Source organism: Salvelinus sp. IW2-2015, linkage group LG5, assembly GCF_002910315.2.
Source record: "Salvelinus sp. IW2-2015 linkage group LG5, ASM291031v2, whole genome shotgun sequence".
NCBI classification, from domain to species: domain Eukaryota; kingdom Metazoa; phylum Chordata; class Actinopteri; order Salmoniformes; family Salmonidae; genus Salvelinus; species Salvelinus sp. IW2-2015.
In genome coordinates this window covers 33,846,152-33,868,397 of record NC_036844.1, presented here as the reverse complement: position 1 = coordinate 33,868,397, position 22,246 = coordinate 33,846,152, and the positions used below count along the sequence as shown (strand labels likewise).

Genomic DNA, 22,246 nt, shown 5'->3' with positions numbered 1-22,246 from the left:
GAAGGAAGAGATGAGTACAACCCCAAGATCACCATCCCAACCGTGAAGCATGGAGGTGGAACATCATTCTTTGGGGATGCTTTTCTGTATAAAGGGGACAGGACGACTGCACCGTATTGAGGGGAGGATGGATGGGGGCCATGTATCGCGAGATCTTTGGCCAACAACCTCCTTCCCTCAGTAAGAGCATTGAGAATGGGTCGTGGCTGGGTCTTCCAGCATGACAACGACCCGAAACACACAGCCAGGGCAACTAAGGAGTGGCTCCATAAGAAGCATCTCAAGGTCCTCGAGTGGCCTAGCCAGTCTCCAGACCTGAACCCATAGAAAATCTTGGAGGAGCTGAAAGTCCGTATTGCCCAGCGACAGCCCCGAAACCTGAAGGATCTGGAGAAGGTCTGTATGGAGGAGTGGGCCAAAATCCCTGCTGCAGTGTGTGTGCAAACCTGGTCAAGAACTACAGGAACGTATGATTCTGTAATTGCAAAACATAATGTTTCGGCTACAAATATTAAGTTCTGCTTTTCTGATGTATCAAATACTTATGTCATGCAATAAAATGCAAATTAATTACTTAAAAATCATACAATGTGATTTTCTGGATTTTTGTTTTAGATTCCGTCTCTCACAGTTGAAGTGTACCTGTGATAAAAATTACAGACCTCTACATGCTTTGTAAGTAGGAAAACCTGCAAAATCGGCAGTGTATCAAATACTTGTTCTCCCCACTGTAGGTGGCTTGTTTTGTGTTGGGGTTTGTGGGTGTTTGTTTTTCTGTGTCAGTGTTTGTGCCACACGGGACTGTTTCGGTTAGTACATTTGTTGTTTTGTATAGTGTCTTGTTTTCATGTTCATTAAATCATGGAAACCTACCACGCTGCACATTGGTCCTCCGATCCTTCTCGCCTCTCCTCGTCTCAGGAGGAGGACGACTTAAACTGCCGTTACAGGTGGCAACAATTTCAGGAGATAATTTTAGAAAGAAAGGGTCCAGATTATCTAGCCCGGCTGATTTGTAGGGGTCCAGATTTTGCAGCTCTTTCAGAACATCAGCTGACTGGATTTGGGAGAAGGAGAAATGGGGAAGGCTTGGGCGAGTAGCTGTGGGGGGTGCAGTGCTGTTGACCGGGGTAGGGGTAGCCAGGTGGAAAGCATGGCCAGCCGTAGAAAAATGCTTATTGAAATTCTCAATTATAGTGGATTTATCGGTGGTGACAGTGTTTCCTATCTTCAGTGCAGTGGGCAGCTGGGAGGAGATGTTCTTATTCTCCATGGACTTTACAGTGTCCCAGAACTTTTTTGAGTTTGTGTTGCAGGAAGCAAATTTCTGCTTTGAAAAGCTAGCCTTGGATTTTCTAACTGCCTGTGTATATTGGTTTCTAGCTTCCCTGAAAAGTTGCAGTCAGGTCTGGAGAGAACCAAGGGCTATATCTGTTCCTGAGCTAAGCTAAGGACCTTGGGACTAAACACCTCCCTCTGCAACTGGATCCTGGACTCCTTGATGGGCTGCCCCCCAGGTGGTAAGGGTAGGCAACAACACAACTGCCACGCTGATCCTCAACACGGGGGCCCCTCAAGGGTGTGTGTTTAGTCCCCGCCTGTACTTCCTGGTCAGCCACAACTGCATGGCCAAGCACGACCCCAAAACCATCATTAGGTTTGCTGACAACACAACAGTGGTAGGCCTATTAAACGACAAGACAGCCTATATGGAGGAGGTCAGAGACCTGGCAGTGTAGAGCCAGGACTACAACCTCTCCCTCAACGTGCGCATGACAAATTAGCTGATCGTGGACTACAAGAAAAGGAGGGCCGAACATGCCCCCATTCACATCGATGGAGCTGTAGTAGAGCGGGTCGAAAGCTTCAAGTTCCTTGGTGTCCACATCGCCAACAAACTATCATGGTCCAAATACACCAAGACAGTTGTGAAGAGTGCACAACAACGCCTATTCCCCCTCAGGAGACTGAAAAGATTTGGCATGGGTACCCAGTTCCTCAAAATGTTCTACAGCTGCACCATCGACATCCTCCTGACTAGTTGCATCACCACCTGGTATGGCAACTGCTCGGCGTTCAACAGTAAGGTGATACAGAGGGGAGTACATCACTAGGGCCAAGCTTCCTGCCATCCAGGACCTCTATACTAGGCCCCAAAAAGTTGTCAAAGAGTCCAGCCACCCAAGTCAAAGACTGTTCTCTCTGCTACCGCACAGCAAGCGGTACCAGAGCACCAAGTGTATGACCAAAAGGTTCTTTAACAGCTTCCACCCCCAAGGCGTAATCCTACTGAACAATTAATCAAATGGCTACCGGGGATAATTGCATTGACCCTCCACCCATTTTTTTTTTTTACTGCTGCTGCTACTCGCTGTTTATTATCACTCTACCCCTACCTACATGTACATATTACCTCAATTACGTCGACTAACCTGTGCCCCTGCACATTGACTCGGTACTGGTACCCCCTGTATATAGCCTCGTTATTGTTATTTTATTGTGTTACTTTATTAAATATTTTATTTTCTTAAAACTGCATTGTTGGTTAAGGGCTTGTAAGTAAGCATTTCACAGTAAGGTCTACACCTGTTTTGTTTGGCGCATGTGACAAATAAAGTTTGATTTGATTTGACTGGTAAATTGTTTTTGAGAAACAAGCGAGTTACTCTGAATGCTTATGTTGATATTTCCACCATCTTTGATGGGAGGAATCAGTTAGAAACAATGTGTGTAGAGGAAGATATGAATAATAAAAACCCATTTTGAATAATTATTCCAGTCTTCCCTGCGTGGTAACAGATGAACAGTGGAGAGCAATGTAATGACAGAACTCTGATCTCTGTGGCTGGCTGGCTGAGGTTTATGGCCCCTCAGTCTGCTAATTAACCACCTTAACAGGCCTTTAATAGCTGGCCCTGACTTGCCCTCTGTCACTGAGCTGCCGAGTAATCCAAGCACAGCCCCACCACACACAGTCATATTTGAGGAACGGAGGTTATATCTACATCTATGGTAATTATTAACTGACCAATAACCAACCCCTCTAATTTCCATGATCTTCTTCCTACAACTTTTCACTGACCGTTGTGTCTTTGTCTGCTGCTACAGATACCACACTGAACAATATTATTGTTATAATCACCATGAAATAGCGATGAAGTAAATGAGACTGCTTCATGCTGAACCAGCCCTTCAAATGTCAGTTGTTCAGTTTGTCTTTCACTCCTTACATCATTATTCCTGGTTTAGCAGGTGATTCTAAGAAGAGTCCAGTTTACCTGAGAACAAACTCCTGTTTTACTGTTGACATGCTACTGGTGGACTGCCCCACTGGCTAATACAATGGTACCAATGGACCTCATTGCAATCTTAAAGAACAACCCAAAAGCTATCTTTTGTTATTTGTTTCATTAGTCCATTGTTGATATAGTCCCAAAATGTTTTGCATGTTAGCAATCAAGATATATAACTTAAGAAATACAGAACTACAGCCAGAATGAATCATATGATGCATCATATTATGCTGCACGTTGCATCATACGGGGACTCATTTTGGGACTATATCAACAATGGACTAATGAAACAAGTACCAAAAGTTTGTTTTTGGTTGAGTTATCCTTTAAAGCCTCTAGTGAGAATTCCATTGTGCTAGGTGAGAATTGTAACACCAGGTTTTGAATGCATGGGAATCCCCCATATGTTTCTGCTGCCTAGGAGGATTGGATTTGAATAGGACATTTCTTGCAATAATATGTGACCGATTCTGTGCTGCAGAAGAAAAGATGTCAAATAAATGTAGCCGTTTTTCCCTGTAAGTATTCTGTTTTATTTAAGATTGCCAAGATTGTGGCTCATGGGTACATATTTGAAGCTAGATGATAATGATATTAACATGCCGTCAACTTCACCATAGGTAGCCCGAGTGGTTGTATGACAAAAAAGATGGGGGCAATTGCTTCTGTGTCGATTACAGACAACTGAACAGTCGTGGACAATCTCTGTTGTGCCCAATCAATCTACACAGGGGATACAGGCAAATTGAAGTAGATCCATCCATCCAGTATAGAGAAGACAGCTTTAAGGCTACCAGTTCTTTGGGGCTCTACCAGTTCTTTGGGGCTCTACCAGTTCTTTGGGGCTCTACCAGTTCTTTGGGGCTCTACCAGTTCTTTGGGGCTCTACCAGTTCTTTGGGGCTCTACCAGTTCTGTGTGATTCCGTTTGGTCTCAAGACCCCCCTAAAACACACCCCATAAAACACAGTCCCGTGTGGTACAACGACCTGCCTCATTTTAGTGATTGATGAATAAAGTACTATGAGGGCTAAAAGACTGTCAATTATTCTGCACAGCTGAATGTTTATTTAATGCTGTACCCCGCTCAAAGAAAGTCATTTGTCAATTTCCATTATCAGCACTGCTGTACATACATCTACATAGAGAGTGAGTATACACCCAGCTCCTTTAAGTCAGTGGAGATTTTAGCATGTAAATCTCAGTGGGGCAAACTCAACGAAACATTTTTTTATGCATGCCAGCTGTCACGATCGTCTTCTGGTGAAAGAGTGGACCAAGGAGCAGCGTGAAGTGAATACATCTTCTTTTATTTTTTTTAACGAAAACGAAACGAAGAACACTGACAAACTATACAAAACAACAAACGACCGTGAAGCTACAAAACGAAAGTGCAGACACAAGCTACTAACGTTTAGACATAGACAAACGAAACAGTCCCGTGTGGTACATACACTGACACGGAAGACAATCACCCACAAACAAACGGTGTGAACAGCCTACCTTAATATGGTTCTCAATCAGAGGAAACGTAAAACACCTGCCCCTGATTGAGAACCATATCAGGCTAATTAACAATGAACCTAAACATAGAAACACATAACATAGAATGCCCACCCAGCTCACGTCCTGACCATACCAAACAAAGACAAAATAAAGGAAATAAGGTCAGGAACGTGACACCAGCAAAGCCTCTACACAACACAACACAACATCACATTACTTTCACTATAACAGGGACAAAAGGTGTCCACAAACTGTTAGGGCCTACATAAAGCTGTCCCAACAGCAAAGCTTTCTTTTCAGCACCATGGAGTGAATCATTACCACCTCTGTGATAGTCAGTCTCATACAAACTTGAGCCCAGCCACAGAGAAACACAGCAGGCAGAGGTGAGGATAAATCCAGAACATTTACTGAAGCTTACACAGCAAAACAACAAAGCACTGGCACATGAATCACTAAACAAAACAAGAGACCTGAGCAACCGACCTAGTCCACAAAGGACCTAAATAGTCATACACCAGGTGAACCCAATAAGCCCAATCAGGCTCAACTGGACAATAGAAAACATAAGGGTGCCCTCCAGTGGCACCCTCAGGGAGTACACCCCAAGGTGACCTCTGACCTGTGACAGGACCCCCCCTCAAAGAACGGCTCCCGACGTTCCACCAGGAGTAGCAAAACTATGACGGAGGTCCCGAATGAGTCCGGGGTTCAAAATGTCCCGGGCTGGAACCCAGGAACGTTCCTCAGGGCCATAACCCTCCCAGTCCACGAGATACTGAGTCCCCCGCCGGATCTGGAGAGGATGCGTCGCACCGTGTAGCCTGGCTGTTCCGCTATCATGCGAGGTGGAGGTGGAGGCAGAGTGGCCGGAACCAGAGGACTGAACACCACAGGCTTGAGTCTGGAGATGTGGAAGGTGGGATGGACCCTTATGGACCGGGGAAGACGAAGACGAAGGCCACAGGATTGATGTGCCGTAGAACATTGAATGGCCCAACATATGAATGGCCCACCACGAAGGGAAGAGAAGGATCCGCATGAACGAGAATGGGTGCAGAAGAAATCCGACGTTTAAGGTCCTGGAACGCCCTCTCCGCAGCAAGGGTCCAACATACATGTCTAACTGAGCCCTTGGTGAGTGTTGTCAATGGTGCCGCAAAGCACTAAAGTCTCTCACAAATCTCCAGTAGAAATGAGCAAAACCCCCAAAATGCTGAACTTGCTTGACCGTGCTGGGCCGCGGCCAGTTGATCACCGCTCCTACCTTTTGGGAGTCCATCTGTACACAGCCCTAAGACATGATGTACCCCAGGAAGAAGATCTGAGGAACGTGAAACTCACACTTTTCGGCCAAGTGATGAGCGAGGAGTCTTTGAAGAACCTGGCGGACATGTTGGACGTGTTCAACCATGGACTTGGAGAAGATGAGGATGTCATCCAGGTACACAAACACGAACTGGTGAAGGAAGTCGCGCAGCACATCATTAACCAGGGCCTGAAAAACGGCTGGAGCATTAGAAAGTCCAAACGGCATGACCCGGTACTCATAATGTCCATAGGGAGTGTTGAACGCTGTCTTCCACTCGTCTCCCTGTCTCATGCGCACCAGATTGTATGCGTTCCGTAAATCCAATTTAGAAAAAAACGTAGCTCCCTGGAGTCTCTCAAAAGCTGGTGACATAAGAGGGAGGGGGTGACGGTTCTTGGTGGTAATGTTATTTAGCCCCCGGTAATCGAAACAGGGACGTAATCCCCCATCCTTCTTCCCAACAAAGAAAAAACCTGCTCCTGCAGGTGAAGTGGACGGCCAAATAAAATCAGCTGCCAGCGCCTCCTTAATGTAACTGTTCATGGCTGCAGTCTCTGGACCTGAGAGAGAATACAGCCCTCCTCTCGGAGGAGTAGTGCCTGACAGGAGGTCGATGGCAGAATCGTAGGCCCTGTGAGGAGGTAGTTTGCTGGCACTTTGTTTGCTGAAGACCTGACCCAAATCCCAGTAATCCCGAGGTACGCAGGAAAGATCAGGCTTGTCATTCCCAGCCCGAGGAACAAGAGGATTGGAAGTCTCCAGATGAGCAGGGACGGCAAGGTGTGGAGAGAGTTGCTGGCAGGTGAACTGGCATGAAGGATTTCATCCCAGAACTCTTCCAGAAGGCCAGTCAATTTGGGGATTATGAGTGGAAAGCCACGGATGTCCAAGAACCAGAGGAAGCTCAGGAGAGTCCACCAGATGTAACTGTATAAGCTCCACATGATCATCCATAACTCGTAGCTGAGTAGGCATGGTGAGTTGCTTCACCTTCCCAGACCCTAGGGATGGACCATCCAGCACAGTGACCGACAACGGAGTGTCCAGCTTGGTGAGGGCAGCCTCTGTTGGCGAGCTAGTGTGCGGTCCAGAAAACAGCCAGTAGCCCCAGAGTCTATGAAAGCAGGAATGTCCAACTGCCCATTGTCCCACCGCAGGTTGGCCGGAAGCACGGTGCCGTGTTGGCAACAGGAGACTGTATCCGACTCGCCAGTATTCTCCCATCTACTGACGAGTCATCCCATTTCCCGTCAGCTCGGGACAGGAGGCACGGAAATGTCCAGACTGTCCACAGTGACGACACTGTTGCTCGTTAATCCTGCGCCTTCTCTCCAGAGCGGAAAGTCTGCTGCTTCCCAATTGTATCGGCTCCTCTGACGGATATGAAGGAGCACCGTAGCCGACTTGAGAACCGTGACGGGATACGGAACAAGCAGGCCCAGCATACGGCAATGGCCCAATTGAAGAGTTGACTCCCTTAGTGGAGCCCGAAACACTGGAACCAACTCGGAATCCATCCATCCTCTCATGACAACGTTCCCGAAGCCGGTTGTCAATCCGGAGGGCCAGAACGATAAGCTCCTCCAGACTGTCAGGGTTGTCCTGGGAAGCCAGTTCATCCTTGAGAACCTCACTGAGTCCGTTCAGAAAGACTGAGTGAAGTGTCTCTGTATTCCAACCGCTCTCAGCAGCGAGCGTCCGAATGGTGTAATCCGCTACACTCTGGCTGTCCTGCCGAAGAGCAATGAGTCTTTGAGCAGCATTCTCATACAACTGAAGTGGTGATCAAACACCCTCCCCATCTCCTGTGTGAAGCTTTGCCAATTGAAACAAATGTCTGCTTGCTGCTCGCATATGGCCGTGGCCCAGGCCAGAGCCCGTCCTGAGAGCAAGGAGATGACATATGCCACTCTGGCATGCTCGGTGGGAAACGTTGATGCCTGCAGCTCGAAGACCAGCGAACATTGGAGCAGGAACCCACGACACCTCCCAGGATGCCCCTCATTGCGCTCCGGTGCCGGGAGATGAGGCTCCCTAGGGCTGGTAGAAGGTGGAGGGTTAGGAAACACCACAGGTGCAGCAACCGTTGCTCCCGTCTGTCCATTCTACAGAGTGAACACAAGAGTTCCTAAATCCTCTGATAATGTCTTCAGCCACGCCTCATGGTGACCAATCACAGTTCCATGGTGAGTGAGAGCAGACCGTAAGTGGTGGAGCTCGGAGTGTCCCTCGGACGACGGAGAAATCTCTGCTGGGTCCATTTTAGGCTCAGGTCTACTGTGACGGTCAGTCTCATACAACCTTGAACCCAGCCGCAGAGAAACACAGCAGGGAGAGGTGAGGATAAATCCAGAACATTTACTGAAGCTTACACAGCAAAACAACAAAGCACTGGCACATGAATCACTAAACAAAACAAGCGACCTGAGCAACCGACCTAGTCCACAGAGGACTTAAATAGTCATACACCAGGTGAACCCAATAAGCCCAATCAGGCTCACCTGGACACTAGAAAACATAAGGGTGCCCTCCAGTGGCACCCTCAGGGAGTACACCCCAAGGTGACCTCTGACCTCTGACAACCGCTATACCTGACTATCAGCAGAGCCTTGTCTGGCAAGGAAACAGTTAATTCAGCCTCATTTACTGCCTTTTTTAAAAACATAGTTGACATGGCTGACTTGCTTAAACGAATGTGGTTTCTACTGACAATTGAGATGTCAAAACGGCAATAGGGGACGACGAGCGGATAAGAGGCAATCCGTAATTTCGATTAAGACATTAATGAGCGAGCTAGGATGGACGTAGTCATTATAACTATTTGTTCAGCACTTTTGAAATGTACAGTGACAGAATTCAGAACATGGGCCGTTCTTACAGTATTCTCTCTGTACACCAAGTCAGAGCTGTAGGATAAATAAAGGGGGCATATAAGCAGACAATGAAAGCTCTTACAATTTTCAATGTTTACAATTCTCTAAAACAGGCTACAGGCTACATGTGCACCACCAACTCAGAACAGTAGGCTAAGTTATGGGACCAAATTATTAGGGTGAGGCACATGGTCTACTAACAGCTTACTACACAACATACCCTTAGTATTGCTTTCTTAGCTACAGTATACATATCTCCCTGGTATATTACGTAATTTATGCAGCAGCATACAAGACACCTTGTTGTGCTGTGCTCACTTGAACTGGAAGGTGGCGCGGCAGTCCTTGTGGGCAAATTTTGTCATTAAACTTTGTCATCAAAGTCTGTCATTCTCTGGATTTATGGTGCTTTCAAGACAACTGGGAACTCTGAAAAAAAACAAGGTTGAATTATGACGTCAGTGATCTTCAGGTCGGAGCTATAGAAAGAGGCCCGAGTTCCTGATTTGGAATTCCGAGTTGGATGACCGTTCCAAAGGTATTTTCCCAGTCGGAGCTAGTTTTTTCCCCGAGTTCCCAGTTGTCTTGAACTCACTGAAGTCTGAGATTTCCCAGTTCAGAAATTCCAGTAGTCTTGAACACGGCTGAAGTCATGCTTCATTGACAGCGTGGCCAATGTATTCAAACTTTTCTGGCCAATGGTGTTGAATGTTTATCCTTTTAAGCTTGGAAAAGAGACCCTACACACCCACTCCACTGAATAGCAGGCTAGTGATTGCTTTGCAACAATTGCAGTTAGCCACAGATTCCTTCCAAACCACTCATTGTTGAATTTGTGATTTCCAACTTGTTGTGTAATGTTTGTGTCCAATGGCCGATGAGCACTGATACGTTTTAACTATAATTTGTCTTCATATGACAAGGATTGAAAAGGATTTAACAGTAGATTGTCGATGTGATTCACGATGATGACTGCTTGTCTAGCTTGCTAGCTAAGATTTTGAAAGTATGATGTTGACACGAACAGTTCAATGATCAGCCAAATGTCATATTCACAAATATACATTTACAAACAACACACCACATTTTCTTACCTTACAAAAAGAAAATGAACTATATTTTAAGACAATGAAATACTCTACTAACAAAAAAGCTGTTAGAATTATAAGTGTATATACTGTATATATACAGTATTTCTATATATTATTTTTTTAGCAAAATAAATTTGTAATTTAGCAGACGCTCTTATCCAGAGGGGCTTACAGTTGATACATTCATCTTAAGATAGCTGGTGAGACAACCACATATCACAGTCATAGTAAGTGCATTTCTTCTCAATTGATGGGTTGGTTGTTTAGCAACAAACAACACATGCCCAACTATGGGGCAAAACAGACAGGGTTGGCTTAGACTGTTGGCAACATGTCAACTGTATTTAGTCTGCAATGTTTATTGTTGTCTCTCAAATACATGGCGCCGAAGAGGATGGCTGACATTTTACATGCTCCTGACCAACTGTGCTATTTTGTTCATTTTTTTGCATTGTTTGTAACTTATCTTTTACTTATTTTGTACATAATGTTACTGCTACCGTCTCTTATGACCGAAAATAACTTCTGGACATCAGAACAGCGATTACTCACACAGTTGAACTGAAGAAGATTTTTCTTTTACGAGTTAAGGATGTACTGCTTTCCCGGAAACAGGCCAAAATCCCTGTCATTTGCGTGAAGAAAAGACGGAGCAAAAGAGGGCGCAGGTCGGGCTGCCTGCTGAGAATCCGTAGGCGAACGAGTAAACTCCACTGCCATCCGTTCTACTTGCTAACATGCAATCATTGGAAATAAAATGTGTGACCTACGATTACAATTATCCTACAAACGGGACATTAAAAACTGTAATATCTTACGTTTCACCGAGTCGTGGCTGAAAGACTGCCAGTCTGCAAGCGCGATATCAACCCCGAGCATATAGGACTGCTTTTTCTCTACCACATCACCGGATTCCTGACGCAAGCTCTGGACAATTACACCGTATCATCACAGCTAGCTAGCTGCAACCGAGTGGCTACTACTGGCTAACACCTCTGTCCCGAAGCAAGCACCAGTTAGCCTTGAGCTAGCTCGAGCTAGGCCCATCTGCCGGCTAGCCGAAGAGGTCTACAGCGAATTCTTGGGCTACAATACCTCTTTTGCCAATTGGACTGGACCTTTTTTTTGCCGACACAGAGCCCTGCCAATCCATCACAACTGGTTCTAAATCAGCTACAAGCTAATTTAGCCATTTTTTGCCGCTGCTAGTTAGCTTTTACCTTCTGCACAGACACCAGCCCTGTTATTAGCCTGGATATTACTCACCAATTTACCAGCATCGGACTGTCTTCTGACAACAACGCCGGATCCTGCCGTAATCCCTGAGCCACTACTTCTGATACTCACAGCTAGCTTGCAGCTAGCGCAGCTAGCGCCACTGCCACGAAGCTAGCACCAGTTAGCAAACACAATTCTACAATTCACAACCTCTCTTTCGCCATCGCCATCCGGCTTGGATTCTCTGTCGACACGACCACGTCTGAGCAGACCCCCTCCGTCTGAGCAGACCACCCCCCGGGCTACTAACTTTAAACGCCGCGTGCTAGCTTAGTGGAGGCCTCCCTGCTCCATCTACGGCTGCCCCCTGGACACTATGATCACTTGGTACATAGCTGATGCCTGCTTGACTGTCCATTAATTCACGGTACTCCTTCTGTTTATTTGTGTTTTATCTGTCGGCTCTGTGCTTTAACTCGGATCTGTGTGTAGTTAATCCGACCCTCTGCCTAGTCGTCGCCATTTTTACCTGTTGTTGCTGTGTTAGACTAGCACCCTGTTATTGCTGCTGTTATCTTACCTGTTGTTTTAGCTAGCTCTCCCAATCAAGACCGCAATCACTTTATGCCTTATTGTATGTCTCTCTCAAATATCAATATGCCTTGCATACTGTTGTTCAGGCTAGTTATCATTATCATTGTTTTGGTTTGCAATGGACCCCGTAGTTCCACTCTCCGTACCTCTGTATACCTCCTTTGTCCCACCCCCACACATGCGGTGACCTCACCCATTGAGACCAGCATGTCCAGAGATACAACCTCTCTTATCATCACCCAGTGCCTGGGCTTGCCTCCGCTGTCCCCGTGCCACCATACCCCTGTCTGCACATTATGCCCAGAATCTATTCTACCACGCCCATAAATCTGCTCTTTTATTCTTTGTCCCCAACGCTCTAGGCGACCAGTTTTGATAGCCTTTAGCCGCACCCTCATCCTACTACTCTCCTGTTCCTCGGGTGATGTGGAGGTAAACCCAGGCCCTGCATGTCCCCAGTCACCCTCATTTGTTGACTTCTGTGATCGAAAAAAGCCTTGGCCTCATGCATGTCAACATCAGAAGCCTCCTCCCTAAGTTTGCCTTACTCACCGCTTTAGCACACTCTGCCAACCCTGATGTCCTTGCCGTGTCCGAATCCTGGCTTAGGAAGGCCACCAAAAATTCTGGGATTTCCATACCCAACTATAACACTTTCCGTCAAGATAGAACTGCCAAAGGGGGAGGAGTTGCAATCTACTGCAGAGATAGCCTGCAAAGTTCTGTTCATACTTTCCAGGTCTATGCCCAAACAGTTCGAACTTCTAATTTTAAAAAATTAATCTCTCAAGAAATAAAGTCTCTCACTGTTTGCCGCCTGCTACCGACCCCCCTCAGCTCCCAGCTGTGCCCTGGACACCAATCTGTGAATTGTCGCTCCCCATCTAGCTTCAGAGTTTGTTCTGTTAGGTGACTAAACTGGGATATGCTTAACACCCCGGCAGTCCTCAAATCCAAGCTTGATGCCCTCAATCTCACACAAATCATGCAAAGGAACCCCCAGGGTACAACCCTAAATCTCCGTAAACATGGGCACCCTAATAGAACATTATCCTGACCAACCTGCCCTCCAAATACACCTCTGCTGTCTTCAATCAAGATCTTCAGCGATCACTGCCTCATTTGCCTGTATCCGCCACGGGTCCGCGGTCAAACCACCACCCCTCATCACTGTCAAACGCTCCCCTAAAACACTTCTGCGAGCAGGCCTATCCTAATCGACCTGGCCGGGACCCTGGAAGGAGTATTGACCTCATCCCGTCAGTTGAGGATGCCTGGTCATTCTTTAAAAAGTTACTTCCTCACCACCATATTATACACAAGCATGCTCCGTTCAAAAAATGCAGAACCAAGAACAGATATAGCCCTTGGTTCACTCCAGACCTGACTGCCCTCGACCAGCACAAAACAATCCTGTGGCGAACTAGCAATAGCATCGAAGAGCCCCCGCGATATGCAACTGTTTCAGGGAAGTCAGGAACCAATACACGCAGTCAGTCAGGAAAGCAAAAGGCCAGCTTTTTCAAGCAGAAATTTGCATCCTGTAGCTCTAACTCTCAAAAAGTTCTGGATACTGTAAAGTCCATGGAAACAAGGCACCTCCTCCCATGCTGCCCAGCTGCACTGGAGGCTACGGAACACGGTCCCAACAGATAGTCGTGATTAATCGAAACTTCAAACAAACATTTCTATGGCTGGCCATGCCCTTCCTCCTGGCGACTCCACCTTGGGCCAACAGCCCCGCCCCCCCGCTGCTAACTCGCCCAAAGCCTCCCCAGCTTCTCCCTTACACCATATCAGATAGCAGAGTTCTGAAAAGAGCTGGAAACCTGGAGGCCCAATACAAATACTGGCGCTTGACAATCTGACCCCCTATTTCTGAAACTGCCGACCGCCATTGTCCACCCCCTATTACAGCCTGTTCAACCTTGCCTCCTTACGTATCATCTGAGATTCCCCAAGGATTGGAAAGCTGCCGCGGGTCATCCCCCTCTTCAAAGGGGGAAGACACCCTGGACCCAACTGTTACAGACCTATATCCATCCCTACCCTGCCTATCTAAGGTCTTCGAAAGCAAGTCACAAACAAGATCACTGACCAATCTCGAATCCCACCGTACTTCTTTCCGCTGATGCAAATCCGGTTTCCGAAGCCGGTCACGGGTGCACCTCAGCCACGCTCAGTACTACGAGATCAATAACGCCATCGATACCAAGACATGTACTGTGCAGCCGTCCTTTCCATCGACCTGGCCAAGCTTCGACTCTGTCAATCACCATATTCTCTATGGCAGACTCAGTAGCCTCGGTTTTTCTAATGACTGCCTTGCCTGGTTCACCAACTACTTTGCAGACAGAGTTCAGTGTGTCAAATCGGAGGGCATGTTGTCCGGTCCTCTGGCAGTCTCTATGGGGTACCACAGGGTTCAATTCTCGGGCGCCTCTTTTCTCTGTATACATCAATGATGTTGCTCTTGCTGCGGGCGATCCCCTGATCCACCTCTACGCAGACGACACCATTCTATATACTTCCGGCCCTTCCTTGGACACTGTGCTATCTAACCTCCAAACGAGCTTCAATGCCATACAACACTCCTTCCGTGGCCTCCAACTGCTCTTAAACGCTAGTAAAACCAAATGCATGCTTTTCAACCGTTCGCTGCCTGCACCCGCACGCCCGACTAGCATCACCACCCTGGACGGTTCCGACTAGAATATGTGGACATCTATAAGTACCTAGGTTCTGGCTAGACTGCAAACTCTCCTTCCAGACTCATATCAAACATCTCCATCCAAAATCAAATCAAGAATCGGCTTTCTATTCCGCAACAAAGCCTCCTTCCTCACGCCCCGCCAAACTTACCCTAGTAAAACTGACTATCCTACCGATCCTCGACTTCGGCGATGTCATCTACAAAATAGCTTCCAATACTCTACTCAGCAAACTGGATGCAGTTTATCACAGTGCCATTCGTTTTGTTACTAAAGCACCTTATACGACCCACCACTGCGACCTGTATGCCCTAGTCGGCTGGCCCTCGCTACATGTTCGTCGTCAGACCCACTGGCTCCAGGTCATCTACAAGGCTATGCTAGGTAAAGTGCCGCCTTATCTCAGTTCACTGGTCACGATGGCTACACCCACCCGCAGCACGCGCTCCAGCAGGTGTATCTCACTGATCATCCTAAAGCCAAAACCTCATTTGGACGCCTTTCCTTCCAGTTCTCTGCTGCCTGCGACTGGAACGAATTGCAAAAATCTCTGAAGTTGGAGACTTTTATCTCCCTCAACAACTTTAAAAATCTGCTATCCGAGCAGCTAACCGATCGCTGCAGCTGTAACATAGTCCATCTGTAAACTACCCACCCAATTTACCTACCTCACCCCCATACTGCTTTTATTTATTTACTTTTCTGCTCTTTTGCACACCAGTATCTCTTCTTGCACATGATCATCTGATGATTTATCACTCCAGTGTTAATCTGCTAAATTGTAATTATTCGATTTATTGCCTACCTCATGCTTTTTGCACACATTGTATATAGATTCTCTTTTTTTCTACCATGTTATGGACTTGTTTATTGTTTACTCCATGTGTAACTCTGTGTTGTCTGTTCACACTGCTATGCTTTATCTGGGCCAGGTCGCAGTTGCAAATGAGAACTTGTTCTCAACTAGCCTACCTGGTTAAATAAAAGGTGAAAAAAAAAAAAAAAAAAAAAAAGACGACATGGATAATGTAGAGCTGGCAGGATCTTCCATGTACCGGCAGAACAGAGAAGAAGCTACGTCTGGTAAGACGAGGGATGGGGATGTGTGTCTTTTTGTCAATACCAGCTGGTGCACGATGTCTAATATTTAAAAAAGTCTCAAGGTATTGTTCGCCTGATGTAGTGTACCTTATGATAAACTGTAGACCACACTATCTACCAAGAGAGTTCTCATCTATGTTATTCGTAGCCATCTATTTACCACACAGACCGATGATGGCACGAAGACCACACTCAACCAACTCTATAAGGCCATTAGCAAACAAGAAAATGTTCATCCAGAGCGGCGCTACTAGTGGCCGGGGACTTTAATGCAGGAAAACTTAAATCAGTTTTATAACATTTTTACCAGCATGTCACATGTCCAGAGGAAAAAATCTCTAGATCACCTTTACTCCACACACAGAGATTCGTACAAAGCTCTCCCCCGCCCTCCATTTGGCAAATCTGACCATAATTCTATCCTCCTGATTCCTGCTTACAAGCAAAAACTAAAGCAGGAATACCCAGTGACTCGCTCAATACAGAAGTGGTCAGATGACGCGAATGCTATGCTACAGGACTGTTTTGCTAGCACAGACTGGAATATGTTCCGGGATTCATCCAATGGCATTGAGGAGTATATCGCCTCAGTAATCGGCTTCATCATCAAGTGCATCAACGGCGTCGTCCCCACAGTGACCGTACGTACATATCCCAACCAGAAGCCATGGATTACAGGCAACATCCACATCGAGCTAAAGGCTAGAGCTGCCGCTTTCAAGGAGAGGGACACTAATCCGGACGCTTATAAGAAATCCCGCTATGCCCTCAGACGAACCATCAAACAAGCAAAGCGTCAATACAGGATTAAGATTGAATCCTACTACACCGGCTCTGATTGATAACTATTACGGACTACAAAGGGAAACCCAGACGTGGGCTGCCCAGTGACGCGAGCCTACCAGACAAGCTAAATGCCTTTTATGCTCACCTCGAGGCAAGCAACACTGAAGCATGCACGAGAGCACCAGCTGTTCTGGATGACTGTGTGATAATGCTCTCGGTAGCTGATGTGAGAAAGACCTTTAAACAGGTCAACATTCACAAAGCCGCTGGGCCAGATGGATTAGCAGGACATATACTCAAACCATACGCGGACCAACTGGCAAGTGTCTTCACTGACATTTTCAACCTCTCCCTGACCGAGTCTGTAATACCTACATGTTTCAAGCAGACCACCATAGTCTCTGTACCCAGGGAAGCGAAGGTAACCTGCCTAAATGATTACCGCCCCGTAGCACTCACGTCGGTAGCAATGAAGTGCTTTGAAAGGCTGGTCATGGCTCATGTCAACAGCATCCTTCCGCATACCCTAGACCCACTCCAATTCGCATACCGCCCCAATAGATCCACAGATGACGCAATCTCAATCGCACTCCACACTGCCCTTTCCCACCTGGACAAAAAGAACACCTATGTGAGAATGCTGTTCATTGACTACAGCTCAGCGTTCAACACCATAGCGCCCACGAAGCTCATCACTAAGCTAAGGACCATGGGACTAAACACCTCCCTCTGCAACTGGATCCTGAACTTCCTGACGGGCCGGCCCCAGGTGGTAAGGGTAGGCAACAACAGCCGATCCTCAACACTGGATCCCCTCAGGGATGTGTACTTAGTCCCCTCCTGTACTCCCTGTTCACCCACGACTGCGTGGCCAAACACGACTCCAGCACCATCGTTAAGTTTGCTGAAAACACAACAGTGGTAGTAGGCCTGATCACCGACAACGATGAGACAGCCTATAGGGAGGAGGTCAGAGAACTGGAAGTGTGGTTCCAGGACAACAACCGCTCCCTCAATGTGAACAAGACACAGGAGCTGATCGTGGACTACAGGAAAAGGCAGGCCGAACAGGCCCCCATTAACATCGACGGGGCTGTAGTGGAGCGGGTCAAGAGTTTCAAGTTCCTTGGTGTCCACATCACCAACAAACTATCATGGTCCAAACACACCAAGATAGTCGTGAAGAGTGCACGACAAAACCTTTTCCCCCCTAGGAGACTGAAAAGATTTGGCATGGGTCCCCAGATCCTCAAAAAGTTCTACAGCTGCACCACTGCACCATCCTTACCGGTTGCATCACCGCCTGGTATGGCAACTGCTCCGCATCTGACCATAAGATGCTACAGAGGGTAGTGCGCACGGCCCAGTGCATCACTGGGGCCAAGCTTCCTGCCATCCAGGACCTATATAATAGGCGGTGTCAGAGGAAAGCCCATAAAATTGTCAAGGACTCCAGTCACCCAAGTCATAGGCTGTTTCCTCTGCTACCGCACGGCAAGCGGTGCCGGAGCGTCAAGTCTAGGACCAAAAGGCTCTTTAACAGCGTCTTCCCCCAAGCCATAAGACTGCTGAACAATTAATCAAATGGCCTCCGGACTATTTACATTAACACCCACCCCCCTTCCATTTGTTTTGTACACTGCCGCTGCTGCTGCTACTCGCTGTTAATTATCTGTGCATAGTCACTTCAACGCTACCAACATGTACAAATTACCTCACCTAACCAGTATCCCCGCACACTGACTCGGTAACGGTAAGACCTGTATATAGCCTCGTTATTGTTATGTTATTGTGTTACTTTTTTACTATTATTTGTACTTGGTAAATTTTTGGTAAATATTTACTTAACTCTTCTTGAACTGCACTGTTGTTTAAGGGCTTGTAAGTAAGCATTCACGGTAAGGTCTATACTTGTTGTATTTCAGCGAATGTGACAAATAAAGTTTGATTTGATTTGATATCATTACAGTTGTTGGTTAGCTAGCTTGCAAGTTTTTGGCATATTAGGATTGGCATGAAATCACTTAAAACGCCTCAAAACAAGACATTGTATCAAAAACAAGATGAAACTAGCTACAACGAGTCACTTACGATTCCCCAAGTCAGTTTCTTGTCATTGCTGGTAGCCATCTGGCCATCCAGAATCACAACAACACATGGACTTCTGCCCCATTTAAGCGTGAGCATCGTTTATGTGATGTCAGCTAACCCATCTATGAAGTTGCTCTCAGCCAAGTCTGAGCTAAAAAGGGAAAGACAAGTGCTAGTAGACAGGAGAGGTTTGGGAGTGTCTGTCTCCCTGATAACTCTGGTCTCATTAGCAGGTGACAGGGCCTAGCTGTGAGACAACAAGCATCCGCTTGGCCAGTCAGGGGCAGGGACAGAGACGACCCAAAGCGAATGTGAAAGTCAGGTGCTAATCCACTGATTATTTTATGACTACGTGAGAGGAACATACCTGGAGGAGGTGAGACGTAATATAAGTTCATCATTTTTAAACTCAGGTTACAAGCAAGAAGGGAATACTTTTCACACAGCAGTTAAAATCTTCATATGGCATGTTCTCAGGGTTTTATAAAGCTAAGATGTGTAAATATTTCTGTAAACTTCAAGGGCAAATAAGAAAACACTTAAATGGTTTAATAAATAATTGCTTAAGTACAGATAAGTCTGTGACTTATCTATTGGGAAAAACTGAAATAGCCAGGTCATATTTCTTCACTGTTATATGTTAGACTATAGGTAATGATTAACTGCCGCCATTACATTTCAGTCATTTAGCAGATGCTCTTATCCAGAGCAATTAGGGTTAAGTACCTTGCTCAAGGGCACATCAACAGATTTTTCACATAATAGGCTCAGGGATTTGAACCAGCAATCTTTTGATTACTGGCCCAACACTCTTAACCGCTAAGCTACCTGCCGTCATCCCAGTTAATTTCACAACAGCATTTTATTTCACAGACATGTATGCTACTAAACATTTGTATTATTGGTTGTCATTGAGTAAATGAAAGTCAACTATATCATATGTTCAGCTAAGCATTGGAATGATCCAACCAACTGGGGAATCAAAAGAGAACTAAACGGACCAGCAACAACATTTGATGAAGTGTTAAATCCGAACGATGCTGTATTTCCTAACGATGCTGCATTATAATATTGAGTCACAGTTGATAGCGCAGGCTCAGTGTTTCCCGTGGAAGGCCTATGGCTCCTGTGTCACTGTTCCTGTGTCACTTCCCCATTGGAACCAGTGGCTGTTCAAATGCAGAGATCAAAGAACTTCCTAGCCCTTGATGGCAGGATGACCTGTCTGTGCTCTGTCCCCTTCTACCCCTTTTCTCCACCCACTTACCTCAGAACTGGAGGGTAACGCACCCCAAGGGAACCAACACCAAGACAATACACCACTGTATTTCAGGGTGCATATAGTATTAAACTACTAGTAGACCACCAAGGATAATGTGCTATCTGATATAAATATTTGACTTCCTAACCTTTGGTCCAATAGCATAATGTTATACAATTGTGCAATGACAGTTTTATATGAGCATGAATAGGCCACACTTCCACTATTGTGTAGTTTATATCACTTTAAGTTTGAATGTATATTTTATTGAGTCCAGTAATTATAGGTGTGATAATTAAAATAATTAAAAAAGCCTTAGAGGCCGGTTTATATTTGGTCTAACAACATGTCTGTTCCCAGAGCTGGACCCGTGTGGCTCAGTTGGTAGAGCATGGCACTTGCAATGGTTTGAATCTCATGAGGGATCAGTATAAACAAAATATGAAATTATATTTTCTCAATACTGTAAGTCATTCTGTATAAAAGTGTCTACTAAATGTTAAAATGTCTTGTGGCAGTTAGCCTAGCGGTTAAGACTGTTGGTCTAGAAACTGAAAGGTTTCTGGTTTGAATCCCTGAGCTAACTAAGTGAAACATCTGTTGATGTGCCCATGAGTAAGGCACCCTATAGGACTGTCTGCTAAAATGTAAATGTCTGTAAACCGGCCTTAAAACTAAAGATCACAAAGCATATACAGTAGGCTTTAGATCAAGTAAGGTTCATGGCATTCATAGTCAGCTGTAATATGGCCACCTTCTGGGATGAGAAGAAACCTTCTCAGTGGTTATAGCTATATATATGACAAACTCAGAATGTAACAGAATATTGCAAGGAAGGGTAGGTATCTGTCATACTGTGTATTTGGACTGACCCTGTATATATAGTATTCTTACTTACTTTCTTGTGTTCTTATTTTTCTTTCTCTTGTTTTTGTTCTAACTTGTTACTTTTTTGTACTAATTTGTTATTGATTACTGTGTTGCTGGGTTTAGAGCTTGCAAGAAAGGCATTTCACTGTACTTGTGCAAAAATTTAATGATTATGATTAAATAACACAACCATCAGCTGTTAATATCATGTCACCGTGTTAGGTTGCTATTTTTAAAATGTATTTATACAACTTAGTTAACAGGTTGAGTTTTGTCTACCAATGTTTACACAATGTTGATGTATTGTTTTAATAATATTGGTTTGTAGTCGTATGCATCTCCAGTGCTTAACGGCACCAGTGGATTTCATTCCTCTAATCTTTCAACATTCTTGTACAACAAACATTATTCAGAGACCATGCCACAATATCGTAAAGTAAAATGGGGGCTGCAAGTATTTTAAACATGTATTACAATGTACTCCAGGATGTTATTAGTTTTATTGTTGTTGCATTCACAAGGATGTGTTATTATTTTTTATCCAGTGGTCCTACAAAAATATTATGCCTTACAACCCATTTAGCTAACATGATTTCAGTAATTACATGAGGCATAATTCCAAAACAAATTTCCATATACATGAAGGTATTAAAAATGCACCTTTTAAGAGACCAATGACATCACACAGCCAGCATTTGTGACAGGCTGACAAATCAGTCTGAATATAGAGAATCACCGACAGTGGGGGGATTATCTTGGTGTTTATGGATTTATGGCAGATGAATATGCTTGGCTGTGAGTTCAGTAGTGGCTGGGGGGTATCAGGGGCTGTCACAACATTTCCAGATGTAGGTTACATCTCGAAGTGTAGAGAGAGCTGTAAAAAGCCACTCATATTGTATAGTAGTCGTTATGGTTCATTGTAGATTATCACAACATGTAATGCTGGGTAAGGAATTCTATTTGGATCTACAGGAGCGCTGAACGGTACGTTGCTAAACTGACATTAAAAAAATAGATATATAATTTAAACATCCGTATTCAGTCCTAATATTTATTTATTTTTTAAATTAAAAGGGAACATTTTCTGTTTGGTATAAAGATATTTCCTAATCACTTTCCTAGGTTAAGACCAAAATGTATGATATACCTACCATGTATGGTAATCACTGTTCTCTAAAAAGGAAAAGTAGCTTCCAACAGTGCCCAACAATAACTGGGTGTTTTCTTTAGCGGTTTTCAAATCGTATTACCGTTTACACCATACAATTTAAATGTACCAAGATTTGAGATGTGATGTGCTTTGTTTTCCTGCGGCTAATGTTAAATTGTGATGTTGCGTCATAATGGCAATAGAGTTTATCAGACTGCAATGATAATATAATCTACATGTGAAGTGGTCCCGTGTGGCTCAGTTGGTAGAGCATGGCGCTTGCAACGCCAGGGTTGTGTGTTCATTCCCCACGGGGGGACCAGGATGAATATGTATGAACTTTCCAATTTGTAAGTCGCTCTGGATAAGAGCGTCTGCTAAATGACT

The 22,246-nt window shown here is 45.3% G+C and overlaps 1 long non-coding RNA gene across 1 annotated transcript in view; it reads left to right on the top strand.

Moving 5' to 3' along the window:
- LOC139027788 (uncharacterized) overlaps positions 1 to 22,246 on the top strand; it is a 331,562-nt gene that overhangs the window by 251,661 nt on the left and 57,655 nt on the right. The gene's annotated exons all lie outside the window — the stretch shown is intronic.